The sequence below is a fragment of the Macaca thibetana genome, chromosome 16 (genome assembly GCF_024542745.1).
Source record: "Macaca thibetana thibetana isolate TM-01 chromosome 16, ASM2454274v1, whole genome shotgun sequence".
Taxonomy (NCBI): Eukaryota; Metazoa; Chordata; class Mammalia; order Primates; family Cercopithecidae; genus Macaca; species Macaca thibetana.
The window spans coordinates 74,556,519-74,575,263 of record NC_065593.1 but is presented as its reverse complement, the minus strand read 5'-3'; the positions used below and the strand labels follow the sequence as shown (position 1 = coordinate 74,575,263).

The 18,745-nt window shown below is 45.0% G+C and overlaps 1 long non-coding RNA gene across 3 annotated transcripts; it reads left to right on the top strand.

The window, feature by feature from the left end:
• The first annotated feature begins 1,582 nt into the window (after positions 1–1,582).
• Positions 1,583–18,678, top strand: LOC126938375 (uncharacterized). Of its 3 annotated transcripts, XR_007720069.1 has the most exons (5): positions 1,583–1,932; positions 2,100–2,189; positions 12,242–12,337; positions 16,132–16,211; positions 17,500–17,539. It is a non-coding gene; the product is annotated as an uncharacterized LOC126938375 (long non-coding RNA). The 3 variants fall into 3 exon arrangements; XR_007720068.1 differs by lacking the exon at positions 16,132–16,211 and having other exon boundaries at positions 17,500–18,678; XR_007720067.1 differs by lacking the exons at positions 16,132–16,211; positions 17,500–17,539 and having other exon boundaries at positions 12,242–14,650.
• The last annotated feature ends 67 nt before the right edge of the window (positions 18,679–18,745 follow it).

The window sequence follows — 18,745 nt, the reverse complement described above, 5'->3', positions numbered from 1 at the left end:
AGAGAATATGGGAACCAACCACAGAAACACACGAAGTTGAAATGATTTTGAAATTGCTTTGCTGAACCGATTCAACTAAATTTGAAAACCTGGTTTCCACGTTGTCATTCACTGTGGCCGTGGCCAAGCTAGGGCTGGAAGCTACATCTCAGGGCTTTCTGCCTAGTCATTTCCCTGTGAGTCAACCAGACTTCAGAGTCTCATTTCTGAAACTTTTATTCCAGTACTCTAACCTGGAGCTAGGATGTCTCGGTAGCTTGGTGGAAACATGGCTCTTCCATAGGAATGAGACGCAGATGATCTGAAGACATATCTTCCGAGCATACCTCTTATGACAAATGCCCACATGCCTCCATCTGACATCAGCTTTGTCTGCCATGCTCAGGCCACCTGGCTCTAGAAATAAAAGATGGGAACGTCCCTGATCCTGAATGTTAAACCTGGAAAATCTCCTCCTGCCGGAGATGTAGCTAGCATTCCATATTTAAACTATCTTTAAAGATTTTAATGTTGATAATACTAACAACAACTGGTATTTATTGATTCTTTACTCTTTTGTCCCCTGTCATTGCACCATCCTTATTTTACAGAAATCAAAGCACAGAGGGGTTAAGTAACTTGCCCAAAGTCACACAGAGGGTAAGTAACAGAGTTGATATTTTACCCCAAGTAATCTGATTCCAGAGATTATACTTTACCTCCAGTTATGACTCCAACAGTTTTCATATTATTTTGAGAACTCTGAGAATTATTTTCAGAATTTTATATATATATATATATCAGTATATCAGACTATGTATATAATGGAACCACTACGCCTAGTAAATTTTTTTTTTTTTAGAGTCCCAAGAGACATAAGAGAGAAACTATTGGTTATTGGACATTCACCAAGTGTCAGTCATAGTTCTAAGTGCTTGTACATGAATCAGCTCAGTAATCTTAAAACCAAAACCAGAACCAAACAAACCGCTGCCCGCCCCCTGGGGAGGGTGCAGTGATTCTCACTCATCGGATAAGACAAAGGAAGCCCAGAGAGCTTCCATAACTTGCTTGAGATCCTATAGCTAGATGGCAAATCCAGGGCTCAGAGCCAGCCCATCTGGCCCGTGAGCAGCATTCTTCGCCACCAAGCACACCCCACTGCCAGTCCTTAACCCAGATATTTATTCAGTCCTCACAGCACATGAGTCATTTCCTAACCACTTGCTTTTCTCGTGTTAGCTGGGGAAACTGATGCTGACAAAGTTTAAACATTAGGTTGGTGCAAAAGTAATTGTGGCTTGCCATTTTAATGTGGCTTGCCATTTTAATGGCAAAAACCGAATAATTTGCTTAGTGCCATTCAATGATTTGGGGGCTGGCTAGCCAGGGAGCCAAAGCGTGTTACATCTGTTTTCACTTCCCCAGTCCTTGGTGGTGCAGTCTAAGGCTCGCCCTCTGCCATAGATCCTCCTCTCCCTCCTGGCCACAGCTCCTCCTCCTCCTCCACCCTCTCTCCCTCCTCCTCCTCTCCCTCCTCCTTCTCCCCGGCCCCTCCACCCCCGCCCCGGGGCCCTGCCCTGCGGGTCTCACCTGCCGCTAGGCGGGGTCCCGGCGGGGGGCGGGCAGCGCCCTCTGGCGGCAGGTGGGCGCCCGCGCAGCGCATGCTAATAAGCCCGCGGCGCCGCTCGCGGATTGGCTGGCGCGGATTCCAGCTGCTTTCCAAGTTGGAGGCGCCTAGTTAGGGTCGGGAGGCCCGGCCCACGCCCTCCCCGCCCAGCCACCTCCCCGTCGACCACCCAGGGCTGGAGCGAGGCAGGCTGCCTTTCGAACTTGGGGGGCTTCTCCTCTTGTCTCCCACTGGTGCTCTGGCTGTGAATCCATCCAGGGGCCAGAATGAAAATCCGACACCAAGGCCAGCAGTACAGGCCGAGGATGGCATTTCTCCAAAAGGTAACCCTGGTCCCTCACCTGGGCCCTGGGAGGCAGGCGGGGACCACATCTGGGAAGCATACGAGGACACGTGGGGCAGGAGTGGAGGGCACCCCTTTGGGTCGTTTTGTGCAGCTCGATTTCATTAAGTGACTGGTGTGAGTTGTGATAAAGACAATTCCATTTAGGTTTGCAAGCTGCGTCCTGGGCCTGGAGACGGAGACGGTGATCCACGGACTGCAGTGCAGGCGGCCCGCCCCAGCTCTGAGTCACATAAGGTAACCCAGACAGCCACCTACGAATTTAAAGCTCCTATAAGTTGCCCTTTCTGGATCTAAAGTGTGATATTTGAAAGTTAAAAACGTATCTTACACACATAGATCTTAAAAACGTATCTTACACCACAACCTACTCACAGATGCAAAGGCAGTGGTCATGGTCTTCCATTGCTTGGGGTCCTGGGGCTAGGTTTGAGGTTGAATGTCAGGGTTTCCTTTGCTATAACCTCATTCTGCACCACGTGCTCTCTGTCAGCCAGGCAGCCAATGTGGACTTGGAGGCTGGCATCTGCTGAGCACTGCTCGAGGTACCAGGAACACAGTGATGAGCAAAATGAGCATGGCTCCTGCCCTCAAAGTCCCTTGAGGCTAAGTGGCCCACCCAAGGGCAGCTTAACAGTGCCCAGCCTTGGGGGATGTGGGCTGATGGAGGACTGGGCCCACCACAAGGTACCTTAGGGTGCCGGCAATCAAATATATCTACTTTTTTTTTTTTTGAAACAGAATCTCACTCTGTCACCCAGGCTGGAGTGCAGTGGTGCGATCTTGGCTCACTGCAACCTCCACCTCCCAGGTTCAAGCGATTCTCCTGCCTCAGCCTCCTGAGTAGCCGGGATTACAGGTGTGCACCACCACACCTGGCTAATTTTTGTATTTTTAGTAGGGCGGGGTTTCACTATGTTGGCCAGGCTGATCTCAAACTCCTGACCTCAAGTGATCCGCCCCCGTCGGCCTCCCAAAGTGCTAGGATTACAGGCATGAGTCACTGCACCTGGCCAAATATATCTACCTTCTAGAAGAGTGAAGCTCCCTCAGCCAGCCAATGGCAGAGCTGCAGGTGAATGACATCAGACGGTGTCGACATCCCACCCAGCATCAGGGACTTACACGGGAAGTGCCTGAGCCTCTCTGCTCAGGGGGTTTTCTCTGGTCATAGGAACATGACTGCCACACATGTGGCCAGAGCGCCAGGGAGTGGATGCCCCCTAGATCAACCTGCAAATGATAGTGAAAAATAGTTGCTTGATAAAAAGTACCAAGCTTCCTCCCCGCCCCCCAGGGGGGCTCTTCTGAGGGTGTTCTACCTTGTTTCTCCCAAAGGCTCCCAGTAGGGCAGAACTCAGGTGGCCCACAGGGGTTGCTGCTCATGAATGAGCCCTGTGTTGCCCACCTTACTTGCCCCGTCCCACCTCCCCAGGCACCAGCCGCTTTCGGGGATCAATCTTCCCACCCATGCGAAAGGGTAGTTCAATTATTATCTCCATTTTACAGGTAAGGAAACTGAGGCTGGTAAGGACTAACACTGGAAGAACTGTTGACATGATACAGAAAAACTGGTCTCACTACAATTGTAGAAACATATTTATTTTATTATTATTATTACTATTATTATTATTTGAGGCAAAGTCTGACTCTGTTGCCCAGGCTAGAGTGCAGTGGCGTGATTTCAGCTCACTGCAGCCTTGACCTCCCGGGCTCCAGTGATTCTCCCTTCTCAGCCTCCCAAGTAACTGGGACTACAGGCAGGCACAACCATGCCTGGCTCATTTTTCTTTTTTTTTTTTTTTTGTATTTTTAATAGAGATGGGATTTTGCCATGTTGCCCAGGCTGGCCTCAAACTCCTGAACTCGTGTGATCTGCCTGCCTCAGCCTCCCAAAGTGCTGCGATTACAGGCATGAGTCACTGTGCCCAGCCAGGAGAAACATAAAATTAAGACTGTGGTGAGAGGGAGCTTCCGATTCTACATGAAGAGTCGGGGTAGTCATCTATGAAGAGAGAGCCTTGAAGCTTGGAGGATCCTGAGGCTTCCGCTGGGTAGAGGAAGGAAGACCGTGGCTGCCGAAGCACAGCGATGTATGAGTCTGGCGTGTCTGAGGGCACGCTGATTGCTGTTCGCTGAGCATAGAGTACAAGGGGAGTGTGAGGTGGGACAGGCAGGCAGGGATGGAAAGGAAAGGTCTATGCCTTACAAAGGTGGTGCTATTTTTCCCCAAAGAGCAGGTGAGTGAAGTGGCCAGATTTACATTCAAACGAGGACTCTAATAGAAGCCAGAGGAATGGATGGGATATTTTTTTTTTTTTTTTTTTTTTTTTTTTTTGAGACGGAGTCTCGCTCTGTCACCCAGGCTGGAGTGCTGTGGCCGGATCTCAGCTCACTGCAAGCTCCGCCTCCCGGGTTCACGCCATTCTCCTGCCTCAGCCTCCTGAGTAGCTGGGACTACAGGCGCCGCCACCTCACCCGGCTAGTTTTTTTTTTTGTATTTTTTAGTAGAGACAGGGTTTCACCGTGTTAGCCAGGATGGTCTCGATCTCCTGACCTCGTGATCCGCCCGTCTCGGCCTCCCAAAGTGCTGGGATTACAGGCTTGAGCCACCGCGCCTGGCCGGGATATATTTCTTTCCCTGAGCCGAGAGAATTCACTCAGTGTCTTTCTGTGCTGTCTGCAACTCCAGTCACCTAGGAAATGACAGCTTTTCGTGGGGTCAGAGGGAGTGGTGCTGGTCAGAAGGCCCTTCTCCTGTGATTGTCGAGGCTTTCACACCTATCTCTCCTGTGATGTCCCACCCTCAATGCAGCCTTGTGTAGGTATGTTTACCAGCCACGCTGGCGCCAACCAGCCAAGCTGATGCCCACCTCTGATGCCTGGACTTGTTTAAAATGTGGTGGAGGCTGGGCATGGTGGATCATGCCTATAATTCCAGCACTTTGGAAGGCTGAGGCAGGAGGATGGCTAGTGCCCAGCAGTTTGAGGCCAGCCTGGGCAACAGAATGAGACACTGTCTCTACAAAAAAAAAAAAAAAAAAATTAGCCAGGTTTGGTGGTGCACACCCATAGTCCCAGGTACTCGAGAAGCTGAGGTTGGAGGATCGCTTGAGTCTAGGAGGTCCCGGCTGCAGTGAGCTGTGATTGCACCATTGCACTCCAGTCTGGGTGAAATAGTGAAACACTGTCTCAAAAATACATACGTAGATTTTTTTTTTTTTTTTTAAATGTGTAGAAGGAGATGAAGAATTCCCCTGTCCAGCGGCTCTGCCTGGGGGTGTTAGCTGGTGACACATAGTGAACTAAACAGCAGGGCTGGGCAACCTGCTGTGGCCTCCAGCACATGCAGGGCTCTTGTTTCAGCCTAGCCTCTCATTTCCTGTGTTCCCACAGCCCTGACCACCTGCGGCGAGGTGGAAAAAATTTCCATCTGGACTACTAAAATGCTTTCCTATTTGACTTAAGGAAAACTCGGGGATGTGAGGGTGTTCTTGCAGCAGATGGGGTTCCAGGAAGAGAGTTGAACTTAGATGAGGGCTACAGGAAGGAAGGGTCTTAATAAGGCTTGGGCAGAATTTAGAATTGCTTGTATCATTGGTTCATTCCTCCATGTAACAGACATTTATTGGGCATCTACTATGTGTCAGGTATAGTTAGGCACTGTAATAACACAGACTTCAGGACCTTCAGGACACAGTCCCTGTTCTCAAGTGACTTGTAGTCTAGTGGTAGGAGATGGCCACGTGTATCAACTCAGTGGCATGGCGCAGGTGCCATGCAGACAGCTGGAGGGTAAAGAAGGTGCTTAAGTGTGGGCCTTCACTTTATCCTGGGTGGAATGTCAAGAAAGCGTTCTGAAAGATATGGTGGTGATTTCTCTGGGTCTTGAGGATGTGAGGCTGTTCTTAGGACAGATGGGGTGCCAGGAAGAGAGTTGGGACAAAGGTAGAAGGGGAACGTGAACTTGGCTTGGATCTATTGTGTGTCAGCTGTTGGTCAGAGCCAGATGGTGATGTCCAGTAGGCAATTATGTGTCTGGAGGCAGGGCCTGAAAAACCTGGGAGACACATTAAACGGGTCATTGAGAATGTAATAGAGATGAGAGACGTTTCTGAGGCTGGGTACAGTTAACAGGGCATATTAGACTTGGGCATTTGGACTGTGGCTGGCAGTGCTATAGTTGGGATGTGAGTTGCCTACTAAAAAAAAGAGCACAATGGTTTGGGGTCACTATTTACATCTCTGCACAGCAAACCCATAATTACGATTGTCTTCCAGGAAGCCTGCTCTGGATTACAGGAAAGTTCTAGTCCCCGAAATCTTGTAGAGCGTGACGCCCACTTACTATGGGAAGAAATCATGACTATGGGATGGATGGAATATTGAGACTATCACTTTCTGATACTTTTAGTGACTGTCTGAGTTCTTTAAAATGTTCAATGTTATACCTCACTCAGCTGGAATCTGAGAGGGGTAATGCTAGGCCTGTGATGGAATCAGAGAGAGTCCAATGATGACGTTTTTTTTTTTTTTTTTTTTCCGACGGAGTGAAGCGGTGCGATCTCGGCTCACTGCAACCTCCGCCCCTGGGTTCAAGCGATTCTCCTGCCTCAGCCTCCTGAGTAGCTGAGATTACAGGTGACTGCCACCTCACTTGGCTAATTTTTATATTATTAGTAGAGATGGGGTTTTGCCATGTTGGCCAGGCTGGTCTCGAATGCCTGACCTCAGGTGATCCACCCGCTTTGGCCTCCCAAAGTGCTACGATTATAGATGTGAGCCACTGTGCCCGGCCCAGTGATGGCCCTTTGGTGCAGCATTTGTCTGAGGCCTCAGGAAATAGTTGTGGAGAAGTCAGGATTCTGGGAGAACTGGGCAGCTGTGGTCTGGTCAACGGTGGTGGGGTGGGGTGGGGAGGTGATGGTATGGGGAAGGACCGGGGGTCTTCAATGTGTCTCACGAAAGGAGATAGCTCAGAAGGGATGCACGCTGGACAGAAGAAGGGGTGGCCTGGAGAAAGGCCACAGCTGCACCCTTCCTGGGGAGCTTGAATATCAAGGTGGGTTTTCTCCCGTCGTGAGTGGACACCAAGATCACCTCTCGAAGACCATTCCGGACTCAAGGAGTCAGTCATATTTTTTGTAGTTTAGATTTATTACAATTTAAAAAGGAATCCCTTAAGTGAATTTGCATGGGAAATGGTTGGAGGAAGATTATTCTGTCCCCTCACGGGAAGACTCCTAAAAATGTTCACGACACAGACTCCCCTCTTCCCAGCAAATCCCTCCTTTGTGTAAAGAGACGCCATCGCTGGAAAGCCCCTCTTGATTGTGCTTTTAGAAATAACTCCTGTTAATCTTCTTTGAGGGGTAGTTGCAAATTCTTCAGAGATTTTTTTTTTTTTTTTTAAAACACAAAGGGAAAGAAATAGAGTGACTGTCATTTTTATCAGAGAAGTTTAAATTTCTAACTGGCAAAGTAGGTACAACTCCACCATCCGCCATTTAGCTGCCTCTGCCTCACTACTAAGGAGATGGTTATTTCACCCGATGAAGTACTGTATTTATAATCTGAAAAGTTATGACTGAAAGGATGAGGATGCTTTAAGCCCTGTCATCAGAAACTAGCATAACAGAGAGAGAGAGAGAGAGTGTGTGTGTGTGTGTGCATATGTGTGTGTGTGTGTGTTGGGGAGGAGGGGACCGTTGACTGCTGCTGAAAAGAATCACTCCAGCAGCCTTGGCTCCTCAGTCCCCTGGCCATCCCAGGAAGAGCAGGACCACCTCTCAGCATCCCCCAATACAGTCGGGGGTTGTGCCTTTGCTCCCCTCTCTGCTGTTGGCCTCATGGCTGACCCAGTGGCCAGAAACACTGCCAAGCCCTGACACTGCAGAAAGCCAAGGACTGTGGCTCCAAATCAAGCTGAAATGAATAGCTTTTGTTCCAAAACAATTCTGTGAGCCAAGAAAGTGTCCATGCAGATAAAGCTTGCAGTCAGTCTTGCACAAGGAGCCCCAGCCGTGTTTTGTATGCTGTCTGAGCGGCTGGCGCTGTGCCCGGAATGCTGAGTGGTAAGGCTCTCCTCAGAGCCTTCCCTGTGCACCTGATCTTGGTCCATTTCTTGAGATTGTGGTTCAGCTGCAAATGCTTGTTTAGCAACAGAGATTGAAATAGGAAATCCCTTTCCTTAGTATTGGCATAAGACATTGTTCCATACTCTTTCCCTCCTTGGGAAGATTGGAGCCTTCTAGCTTCAGGAGCAGGCTGGCTGAGAGGGAGGGGGCAATTAGGATTTTTCTGATTCAGCTCTCTTCTGATATATCCAGGTTAGTCTACACCTCCTTCCTATCTGCCTGGCCATATCATGGGCTCCTTCCCAAGTTCACTTTCTCTAGGAAGCATTTATTGACCACCTGTCTTAGTCCATTTTCTGTTGCTATAACAGAGTGTTTAAGATGGGCTAATTTAAAAAGAAAAGAAGCTTATTTGGCTCACGGTTATGGAGGCTGGGAAGACCAAGGGCATGGTGACGGCTTCTGGTAAGAATTTCTTTTTTCTTTGAGACGGAGTCTCGCTCTGTCACCCAGGTGTGCAGTGGCCCGATTTTGGCTCACTGCAAGCTCCGCCTACCGGGTTCACGCCATTGTCCTGCCTCAGCCTCCCTAGCAACTGGGACTACAGGCACCTGCCACCATGCCTGGCTAATTTTTTGTATTTTTAGTAGAGATGGGGTTTCACCGTGTTAGCCAGGATGGTCTCGATCTCCTGACCTCGTGATCCACCCGCCTCGGCCTCCCAAAGTGCTGGGATTAGAGGCGTGAGCCACTGCGCCCGGCCCCTGGTAAGGGATTCCATACTGCATTATAACACGGCAGAAATGTGGAAGGGCAAGTGAGTGCATGCCAAAGAGACCTCAGGGCACTAACTCAGTTCCTTGGAAATGATCTCACTCGCAAACAGCATTAATCCATTTATGAGGCTCTACCCTTATTACCTAATTCCCTTTTAAAAGGCCCCACCTCTCAATACTGTTACGTTAGCGACTAAGTTTCTAACACATGGACTTTTGGGGGACACACTCAAACCCATAGATGCAGCCTGTGATCACAGTCCCTTTTCAGCGCCTGTGCAATTAGGATCTGTATGATTCACATGAGACACACTTTTATTCTGTGCTGTGCATTGATCATCTCTGTCTGTATACTTTATCACCCCAGCTCCCAGAGGACGACGATTATGCTATTTATTTGTAGCAGTCATACCACTGGATCCATAAAAAGTATTCAATTAAATATCTCTCTTTGCATTAGGTTGTCTAGCTGAGTTTTTCTTATGTGTCTTTACTGACTGGTCCCTAGAAGGCATATTGTGACAACGATAACTTCTATCACTAACACTCTTACCCTATTGTCACTGTTCCTATATTGCCCGTAGGGATTATACAACTATTTCACACTCATTATTTTCATTTGATCCCAACCACCCATTTAAATAGAGGGAGCAGATATTAGATGTTTTTTTCCCTAGTGGATGAAAATACTAAGGTTCAGAGAGGTCAATTAACTGGCCCAGTGTCACACAGCTGACATGATCTATTTTTCAATTTCACTGAGGCTAGAAAAACTAGTGATCTCATTCAGAGGACGGCTACGTGCATATATGTTAAAAAGACTTTGTGAACTGAGGGCTCATACAATGCTGCATAGAATTATGATTAATGGCAGAAAAATAGCTACTGCAAGATTGAAACAGTTCAATGAAGACAGAGCAGTATGTATGGATGGCTCTGGATTTTATTGATAAGAGCCAAAGAGTTGATTACATTTGAGGGGCCCTCCAGGTGCAGATGTGTAGCAGGCAGCAGGAGGTGACTCTGAGGAGGGTGGCAAGGACAGAGTAAATGGGTGAGAAATGACCTTCATTCTTACTGTAGGTCTCCTGTATACCCTGATATTTCCTGTCTCCATTCCTTTGCTTCTCTTGTACCCTCATCTTGGGATGCCTCTCCTCACACCAGAGCTTGAGGCTGTATTTCCAGTTGTCTCCTACACATTTCTGTGTATGTGTTCCAGAGCACAGCACAAACAAGTTTTTCTCTTTCAAAACAGGCTCCTTTCTTTTGTGTTTCCTATTTTAGATACTGACTACAACTATTGGCTTGGCAGAGAGGTAGGAAATCTTGGAATCATATTCTCTTGCCTTCACCAAATTGTATATACTATCAACTAAGTTTCAAGCACACAAACTTTTGGGGGTCACATTCAAACCACAGGACCATCCCATGATTGCTGTCCCTTTTGAGCTCCTGTGCAATTAGGATTGCAGTGTCTAAGTACACGAGACTCATCTATAGTGCTTCTAGTGACCATGTTATCTTACTTTTCCTCATTGCCTCTGCCTGAACTGCGCTCTCTCCTGCATGATTATTTCCCGCTGATACAGAAAGGTTTACTCCTCCTTTTTCTCTGCTTGGCCATACCATGGGTTCCCTTCCAAGTTCACTTCCTCTAGGAAGTATTTTTTTTTTTTTTTTTTTTTTTTTTGAGACGGAGTCTCGCTCTGTCGCCCAGGCTGGAGTGCAGTGGCCGGATCTCAGCTCACTGCAAGCTCCGCCTCCCGGGTTTATGCCATTCTCCTGCCTCAGCCTCCCGAGTAGCTGGGACTACAGGCGCCCGCCACCTCGCCCGGCTAGTTTTTTGTATTTTTTTTAGTAGAGACGGGGTTTCACCATGTTAGCCAGGATGGTCTCGATCTCCTGACCTCGTGATTCGCCTGTCTCGGCCTCCCAAAGTGCTGGGATTACAGGCTTGAGCCACCACGCCCGGCCAGGAAGTATTTCTTGATCATCTGTCTTAGTCCATTTTCTGTTGCTCCAGCAGAATACTTGAGACTGGGTAATTTACGAGGAAAAGAAGCTTATTTGGCTCACAATTATGGAGGCTGGGAAGTCCAAGGGCATGGCTATAACCAGCTCATTGGTCTTTCATCTCTGCATGCCCTCCTTTTTTGCATCTATAATTTTGCACATCTAAAACCATCTATAATTTTGCAGAACAAGGCAAACTCTGCTGCCTCTCCATGAGAGCTTCCATTTGTCTATGAATGGCATTGAAGACCTATTGTGTCCTGGATCTATTTGCTCTCCCCTGCATGCCATGCAGTTTTACCCTTTCGTGCCTTTGCACGTGCTTGTTCCTCAGTCTGAAATGCTCCTTTTCTCTGGAGCAGAAGCAGCAACTTCTTGCCAAATAGCCCATGTTCTCTGAGTTAGAATGAATGGGCCATGAGCAGAAGTGTTGTGTGGGTTTTCAGGCCGAAGTCTTGAAGGGCAAGTACCAATTCTCCATGTTTTTCTCTCTTCCCCTGCACAGTGATGGAGCACATGTGATGGAATGAGAAAGTCTAAATGGTAGCAGCCTAGAGAGCTGAGTCAAGACATCAAGGGAGGGCCCTGGACACTGCCCAACTTGACTTAGCATTTTCTTTTCTTTTCTTTTCTTTTTTTTGAGACAGAGTCTTGCTCTGTCGCCCAGGCTGGAGTGCAGTGGCACGATCTCGGCTCACTACAAGCTCCGCCTTCCAGGTTCACGCCATTCTCCTGCCTCAGCCTCCCAAGTAGCTGGGACTACAGGCGCCTGCCACCACGCCCGGCTAATTTTTTGTATTTTTAGTAGAGACGGGGTTTCACCATGTTAGCCAGGATGGTCTCGATCTCCAGACCTCATGATACACCTGCTTCGGCCTCCCAAAGTGCTGAGATTACAGGCGTGAGCCACCACGCCTGGCCGACTTACCATTTTCTTAAGAGAGAGAAACCCTTGTTGGGTTAAACCTGTGTTACCACAGCATAATCTAAATTATCCTGAGTAATGCATTCTTATTTTCTGCCAGTTAAAAATCTTTATCTTTTAAGTATCAGCTTAAATACTCTTTCTTTAAAAGCCTTCCAGAACCAACCCACCCCTAGCCAGAACTGATGTCTTTTCTTTGTGCTTTCACAGCCTGTGTGACTTAAATCTGTTTGACACTTAATGCCTAGTATTGTGGTCGGTCAGGTAGAGTTAGTGACACAATGAGTAAGAGTATGAATTCCAAAGCCAGACTGACTGGTTCACATATCAGCTCTGTCATTTACCAGCAGTGGGACTTTCGATGAGTTACTTAGACTTCCAAAACTTGGGTTCACATTTGTCCTTCCAGAACCTACCAGAGTGTCTGACACAATAATTATATTAAATATGTAAATAATGATGTTAAACAATACCTCCCTCTTTTTTGTCTTGCAGGTTGACCCATCAGTATAAAACATGCAGAACCAAAGATGGCGACCAAAATCCAAAGCCAGAGGGTCCTGGAAATCAGAGGGTCTTACAGCATAACAGGTAGTACAGGCCGTGGCTCAGGCTAGGCATGGAACAGACTGCAGTTCTCTCCTACAAAGCAATTTAGACTGGACGGACAGTACTCTGAAGGAGGAAAGAAAAATGAATCTGATGTTACTTCTTGAAACCACATTTTCTGAAGTCACCATTTTTACGTATCTATCAACTCATCATTTTTATGTATATATCAATATGATTTTATGATCTTTTTTTTTCCTACTAATGTGATGAATTCCCTTGATTGATTTTAGAATATTAAATCACTTTTGTATTCCTGGAATAAATCCTAGATGGATGCTTGATTTTTTCTAATTCCTTAGCAAAAATGCTAATATTTTATTTAGGATTTTGCATCTGTATTCACAAGTGAGAATTTTTTTCCTCTCCTGACACCAACCAATTCTCCAACACAAACTGAGTGTCCTACAATTCAATTCAATTCTGACACTAACTACCCAGAGTTAGCATTAGCCTCCACAGATTTAAGGCCTCAGTCGCACAAGATTGTCCTAATCAGACCCCAGTTGCAAGTCCCGGGCCACCCATACTTCTGGGCAACTGGTTATAATTTGGGGGTTCTTATGACCACCTCCCACAGGCTTGGCAATTTGCTAGAATGATTAGTGGAATGCAAGAAAGTGCTTAATTAATATTACTGGTTTATTACAAAGGATACAATTCAGGAAGAGCCAAATGGAAGCAATGCATGGAGCAAGGCAAGGGAGAATGAGCCCAGAGCTTTCCTGCCCTCTTCGGGCACGCCACTCTCCCAGCACTTTGGTGTGTTCAGCAACCTGGAAGCTCTCTGAACCCCATCATTTAGAGGTTTTATTGGAATTTCATTACATAGGCATGATTTTTTTTTTTTGAGATGGAGTCTTACTCTGTTACCCAGGCTGGAGTGCAGTGGCACCATCTCGGCTCACTGCAACCTCCACCTCCTGGGTTCAAGCGATTCTCCTGCCTCAGCCTCCCGAGTAGTTGAGACTACAGGTGGACACCACCATGCCCAGATAATTGTTGCATCTTTAGTAGAGATGGGGTTTCACCATGTTGGCCAGGCTGGTCTTGAATTCCTGACCTCAAGTGATCCTCCTGCCTTGGCTTCCCAAAGTGCTGGGATTATAGGCAAGAGCTCTACATAGCCATGATTGATTGAATCATTGAACACTGGTGATTACTTCAGTCTCCAGCCCCTTGTCCCTCTCCCCTCCCCAGAAGTCAGTGGGTGGGGATAAAAGTTCCAACCCTCTAATCATGCCTAGTTCTCCTTTTTTTTGTTTTTTTGTTTTTTTTTTAATTATTTATTTTTCTTGGCATGCAAAATAAGAGCTATTGTCTAGGTCTTTCTGGTGACCCCTTCATCCTGAACTACCTAGAAGCCTCCAGCCACTAGTCATTTCATTAGTATACAAAAGACACTCTTGCCACTGTGGAGATTTCAGGAGTTTTGGGAGCCATGTGCAGGGAACCAGGAACAAAACCTAAATATTTATTTTTTCTCATACCACAATGATTGACGTTGGTCTGTAATTTTTTCTTCTTGTAATATCCTAGTCCAGTTTTTCTATCAGGTTATGGCCACATAAAAGGAGTTGGGAGGTATACTCTGTTTTTCTATTCTTTGGTAGAGTTTGTGCAAGTTTATGCAAGATTGGTATTGTTCTTTTTTTTTTTTAGAGACAGGGTCTCACTCTGTCACCCAGACTGGAGTGGCAGTGATGCCATCACAGCTCATTCACTATAACCTTGAACTCCTGGGCTCAAGCAATCCTCCCACCTAAGCCTCCTAAATACCTGGGACTACAGGTGCATGCTGCCATGCCCTGCTAATTTTTAAATTTTTTTGTAGAGGCGATGCCTCACTATATTGTCCAGGCTGCTCTTGAACTCCTAGACTCAAGTGATTCTCCTACCTCAGCCTCCCAAAGTGCTGGGAGTATAGGTGTGAGCCACCACGCACAGCCCATGATATTATTCTTTAAATATTTGGAAGAATTAACTGATGAAGTCATCTCGGGTTTGGAATTTTCTTTGTGAGCAGCTCTTGAATAGATTCCATTTTATTTATTAGATATTGGCTATTCAGATTTTATTTTTTTATGTGGGCTTTGGAAAGTTGTATTTTTCAAGGAATTTGTCTATTCTATCCAAGTTGTCAATATTTGGGTGTGAAGACAATAATATTCTCTTATCTTTGTTATATTTGTGGGATCTGCACTGATATTCCTTTCTAATATTGAAAATTTGTCTTTCTTGTTTCTGTTGATCAGTATTGTTTGGAGTCTATCAATATAAACAATATTTTCAAATAACCAACTTTTGATTTGGTTGATTTTTCTCCATTGTATATGTGTTTTCTATTTCTTTTCTTTCTTTCCTTTTTTTTTTTTTTGAGATGGAGTCTTGCTCTGTTGCCCAGGCTGGAGTGCAGTGGCATGATCTTGGCTCACTGCAAGCTCTGCCTCCTGGGTTCACGCCATTCTCCAGCCTCAGCCTCCTGAGTAGCTGGGATTATAGGCGCCCGCCACCACGCCCGGCTAGTTTTTTGTATTTTTAGTAGAGACGGGGTTTCACCGTGTTAGCCAGGATGGTCTCGATCTCCTGACCTCGTGATCCGCCCGCCCCAGCTTCCAAAAGTGCTGGGATTACAGGTGTGAGCCACTGCACCCGGCAGATTTGTTTTCTATTTCACTGATTTATAATCTTTATTACTTACTTCTATTTTCCTTAGATATAACTGACTGTTCTTTTGTTCTTAAACTAAAAAAATAAATCATTGACTTTCAGCCTTTCCATTTTTCTAATATATAAATTTTTAAGGTTACAAATAGCTCTCTAGTCCCTACATTAGCTGCATCCTATGAGTTTTTAGAAGTTATGTCTTTTATGGGGTCACATTCAGTTCAAAATATTTGCTAATATCTGTCTGGATTTCTTCTTTAATCTATGAGTTATTTAGAAATTTCCAGGCCGTGGATATTATCTTTTTATTATTGACTTCTGACTTAATTTCATTCTGGTCAAACAACATTCTCTGAATGATTTCAATGTTTTGAAATTTGTTGAGGCTTTCTTTATTGCCCATCATATGATCAATTTTGATACGTTTCATGTACACTTAAAAAGTAAATTCACACATGCCTGTAATCCCAGCTACTTGGGAGGCTGAGGCATGAGAATTGCTTGAACCTGAGAGGTGGAGGTTGCAGTGAGCCAAGATTGAACCACTGCACTCCAGCCTGGGCAACAAAAGCAACTACTCCATCTTAAATAAATAAATAAATAAATAAATTCTATCATTATGGGTACAGAATTTGATATATATATAACAACTAAGTCAAGTTTGTTAGTTGTGTCATTTAAATCTTCTAGATCCTTACTGCTCTATTTTCTTGTTCTGTAAGTTACTGAGAAATGTATGTTACAGTCTTCCATTATGATTGTGGATTTGTCACTTTCTTCTTTGAGTTGCTTAATTTTTGCTTTATGTATTCTAAAGTTATAAGTCATATAGATTTGTGACTTGATATCTACTAGTTGGATTGACCATTATAATATGTACCTTTTAATTTGTAGTAATGCTTTTTGCTTCAAAATCTTACTTCATACTGCTATAGATATGCCTGGTTTCTTTTGTTAGACTTTTATAGTCTATCTTTCCTTTTCCTTTTTCTTTAATCATCTGTCTCCATGTATTTAAAGTGTCTCTCTTAGAAGTTACATATAGTTAGGTTTTGTGTTTTTTATTCAGTATGATAATCTTAGTTTTTTTTTGTTTTGTTTTGTTTTAGACGGAGTCTCGCTCTGTCGCCCAGGCTGGAGTGCAGTGGCGTGATCTTGGCTCACTGCAACATCTGACTCCCTGGTTCAGGTGATTCTCCTGCCTCAGCCTCCCGAGTAACTGGGATTACAGGCACGCACCACCACACCCAGCTAATTTTTGTATTTTTAGTAGAGATGAGGTTTCACTGTGTTGGCTAGGATGGTCTTGATGTCCGACTTTGTGATCTGCCCACCTGGGCCTCCCAAAGTTCTGGGATTAGAGACATGAGCCACTGTACCTAGCCAATCTTAGTCTTTTTTTTTTGAGTATTTTGTCTATTTACATAATAGTAAAGTAATTATTGATATAAAGTTGTGTTTATTCTTACTATTTGTTTTCTGCTTGACCATCTGTTTTCTGTTGTTTTTCTTCTTTCCTGCAGTCTTTTGGATTAATAAAATATCTTCTATCATTCTACTCTCTACCTCAAACTTGTTAGTTATACAGTTTTGTTACATGTTCTTTTTCTTTAGCTGTTATCCTAAAGATTAAACAACATGCAATCTTGACTTATTTCTGTGTAATACAAATTATTACTTTTACCAGTTCCCAAAACATTTAAAACTTTAGGAAACTTTAGTTTTATTTATCCCCTTCCTCATTTTGTGTTGTTTAGTTCTACACATATATTTAAATTCCATAAGACATTATAACTATTGGGTTGGCAATAAATATTCATTCATAATTACCTATATATTCATCTATTCTGGTATTTTTTCTCTTTTTTGAGAGACAGGGTCTTGCTCTGTCACCAAGGCTGTACTGGTGTGGTAGCACAATCATGGCTCATTGCAGCCTCAACCTCCTGGGCTCAAGCAGTCTTCCCACCTCGGCCACCTAAGTAGCGGGAACTACAGGCATGTGCCATTATGCCTGGCTAATTTTTAAATTTTTGTAGAGGTGTGGTCTCACTATGTTGCCCAGGCTGGTCTCAAACTCCTGGGCACAAGCAATCCTCCCACTTTGGCATCCCAAAGTTCTGGGATTATAGGTACTCCTGGCCTATATATATATACATATATATACATACACACACACACATACACATACACATTTTAATTGAAATATATATATACACATTTTAATTGAAATATGGTATTCACTCAGAAAACATGTACAGATCAATACATTTTCACAAACAGAATGTGGTACATATATTTTAAAACATTAAATTCTGTTTAAAGAAGCAAAATTTTGTATTTTAGGAACACATTACTTACTGTTCAAACAGATGGTTTCCTGAGGAAATGTGTATGACTTCACACTGTGGGGCTGTCTTTGTCAGCCCTCCCAGATCGCCCCATCTGTGACTTGATTTTTTTTTCTCCTTGTCAAGGTGTCCTCCTCAATTCAATTCACCTCTGCTTCAGGCCAACCGAGACAGTGTCCTTTTGTCAACCTTCTGGCTTCCTGTGCCCTGAGGGATGGAAGCCTTTCTCCACAACCCCCATCAGCTTCTCTTTCTGCATATTGCTGATCTGGAGACCTGCTGTCATTTGTGGCTGCTCTGAGACATGGCCTGGTCATGGGGATAGAGCCTCCCTTGGCACCATTTGTTAGCTGTGCTTTAGCCTCCTGTGGAGATTACAACTGGAAAGGCTGGAGACACTGATAACTGATTCAGCAACAAGAGCTTGAACTGTATGGAAGGAAAGACTGAATATTACAATTTTAGCAGTCATTACTGGGGAAGCCAGGCAGGAGGATCATTTGAGCCCAGGAGTTCGTCACAGCCTGGGTAACAGCAAGACCCTGTCTTATTAAATTTTAGTAATAATAAACTGAATTATGGACAAAATGAAGTTAACAAATGTTTTTTAGCAGTTACCATTCCTTAAGCGCCTACTGTCAGGTGCTCTGCCAGAAACTTCTATAGAGCATCTCATGAATACTCAAAACAATTCTGTGAAGAAAATATCATTACTATCTGATATGGTTTGGCTGTGTTCCCACCCAAATCTCATCTTGAACTGTCGTTCCCATAATCCTTACGTGTCATGGGAGGGACCCAGTGGGAGGTAATTTAGTCATGGGGGTGGTTACCCTCATGCTGTTCTCATGATAATGGGTGAGTTCTCACGAGATCTGATGGTTTTATATGGGACTTTTCTCCTTTTGCTCTACACTTCTCCTTCCTGCTGCCATGTGAAGAAGGATGTGTTTGCTTCCATTTCCACCATGATTGTAAGTTTCCTGAGACCTCACGAGCCATGTTGAACTGTGAGACAATTAAACCTCTTTCCTTTATAAATTACCCAGTCTTGAGTATGTCTGTGTTAGCAGTGTGAGAATGGATTAATACACTATCCAACTTCAAATAAGGAAGTGGAAGCTCAGGGAAGCAATTTGCCTAAGGTCACACATCTAGTAAGTGCAGAGAGTGTTTGGATCAGATTTAATTCATGCTCTTTGCTTAGGTCCAGTCACGTTTTCTATGCCTATCTCAGCTGCTGACACGTGACTCAGTTGCTCCCATTTTCCTTGGAAAAGCAGGAGCTGGAAAGGACCTTAGAGGTCATCCACATCAATCATCTCATTTCACCGATGAGGAAACTGAGACTTGGACCAGGTCAGTGGTTGTC